Source organism: Myotis davidii, unplaced genomic scaffold, assembly GCF_000327345.1.
Source record: "Myotis davidii unplaced genomic scaffold, ASM32734v1 scaffold515, whole genome shotgun sequence".
NCBI classification, from domain to species: Eukaryota; Metazoa; Chordata; class Mammalia; order Chiroptera; family Vespertilionidae; genus Myotis; species Myotis davidii.
The window spans coordinates 338,151-340,718 of NW_006286242.1; positions in this window are offsets into that span (position 1 = coordinate 338,151).

A 2,568-nucleotide genomic window follows, 5' to 3' on the forward strand; every position below is an offset into this window, starting at 1 on the left:
CTTCCTTCCTCTTCCTGCCTACCTTCCTCTCCTTTTTCCATTTTCATCTTCTTCCTATTTTACTTCTATTTTCTCATATTAACTCTTCTGTTGCTGCCTCTCCTCTTTCAACTTTAGTTGATAAGCCAAGGCATCAGCAACATAACCGTGGATATCTGTAAGTTTTACTGATTTTAATGTGTGTAGTCCTGGCTTCATCCAGAAGGATGTCCAGAATGACATCTAGTCTAATTAGCATATTACCCTTTTATTATTATAGATAATATATTTGTATAGACAGAAAACTACTTTAAACAGTTCTAATAGCTTTGTAATGCTGTTAATACTACAAATGATCATTTAAAAATTATTATAGTTTGAAACAATCTTATTTTTAAGCATTATTATATATTGTGGGAAGAGACTCTTGTTTCTTCTTAGAGTTAATTGATAATCTTTTCTTCACTGTTACCTATGTTTATATATAGGTATTATACATGTATATATGAATAGATCTGAATAACAACCAAAAACAATCTACTTACATTTTTTAAAAATGTAGTTTGCCATTAGTAATACGGAGAAAATGAGTACATGACATTCTAGTTTAATTTTAGTAGAGCTACACTTAAAATCAAGCCTCAGCTTCTACTTCGGTGTTTGTTAACTCAAATTTAAAATTAGAAATGTGGTAATGATTTGGCAGTTCTGATTTTCTGAGGGAAACCATATCATATTGTATGTGTGTGTGCTGGCCTTTAAAAATAGATACTGCCATGAAGAGACGAATGCTCATCTCTACTCATAGCTGATGCTGTGAACTGGTAGGCTTATACGGAGGCTGTGAGAGTCACTCTTCCAAGGAGTGCACAGCACCAACTTTGGCTGCATTCAGCTCACCTTCAGTCAGAGCTCTTTTGTTTTAAAAGCTAACTGCTGGAGGATAAACACTCTTCACCCTGATCATAAATATTTGTCTGATGGTTTTCACTGACCAAGATCATTTTGGCAGAAGAGTCATTAAAGTTTGACAGCCCCACCAGATTATACAAAATCCATTGCTTTTTGCAGACAGGTATCATATAGTCCATTTGAAAACATTTCTTCTCTGGTATTGAAACTCTCCTTAAATATATATATACTATGAAGCATATGAAGTACATAAAATAACTTAGACATGGCTGACCGAAAAAAATGTTTTTGTGCATTGTTATTCTGTCAGTCCTCTGAGGAATTCGCAGGGAATCGTGAATTTTAGAGTTTCTGTTTCTATGCTAGAGCCTTAAATCACTACCATTGTTCATCTTCTGATTATTTTTCATTGGAGGATGTGAACACTGTCATTCTGGGCTACTGAGGTGCTAGCAGAGCCACCTGGATCTTGAGTTGTCACTTCTAGCACAAATCTTTCCCCACCCCTATTTGCTTATGGATCCTTAAAGGCCTTGGTCACCAAACCAATAGTCTGCATTCAGGTGTCTGCTGAAAAGCTCCACCTATAACAGTGATGGCAAACCTATGACACGCGTGTCAGAGTTGACACGCGAACTCATTTTTTTGGTTGATTTTTCTTTGTTGAATGGCATTTAAATATATAAAATAAATATCAAAAATATGTCTTTGTTCTACTATGGTTGCAAATATCAAAAAATTTCTATATGTGACACAGCACCAGAGTTAAGTTAGGGTTTTTCAAAATGCTGACACGCCAAGCTCAAAAGGTTCGCCATCACTGACCTATAACCTGGAAGGGAAGGGGCAGATTGTTTAGGGCAGAGACTGTTGACTCTGAAAGAACCCAGAGATTCTCTGGGGTCTGCCTAGACAATTGTATTTGATAGTCACACATGACTAGAACCAAGGCATTTGGGTTTGTCAGTGGTTGAGAGAGTCAAGGCTGCACCAGGCACTAGGGAAGGTATAGGTCTGACCCTGCTTTGACTTTTGCTTTGTGCAGACACTAATGCAGAAAAACTCTGCCAGAGGCCTAAGGCCCTGCCTCTTCTCTACAGCAGGAACTTGCTATGTGAGGGAAGTGCAGACAGCCTATCATGGTCAAAAGAGACAGTGGTTTCCTTTCCATGGCCAGATGGAAATAAAATAAAACTTGGAATTTGATGAACTATTCAGAAATCCCCCATCCCTAAGAATTATGTGTTGGGATCTTGATCCTTAATCTGAACTGTGTGGGTTTAAAGTCAAATTTATTACATATTTATCTCCTCCCGAAGAAGACAGGATTAACTAGCCTTCCTTGAGAACATTCCTCTTCCCTCTGGTTTTCATGAGCCCCTTGGGAGCAGTCTTACATCTCTATGGATGCTGCCTCACAATCATTTTATCACGTGAATGGAGGTGACTAGGACAATTTTATGTGGTTCATGACATTGACTGCTTTAGGGCTTGAAAACCTAAAGATGTTAATCTTGGCCGTATTTTGGAATATTCAAACTAGCATCAATCCTCTAAATCAGATACCCTCATTTGCTATCAGATTTAGCTTCAGTCCCCACCCGCTCACTGCTCTACAGAGAGCCACACAGAAACAGATTGAGGAAAAGTCTAATCCCGATTGAAACAGGGAACCAC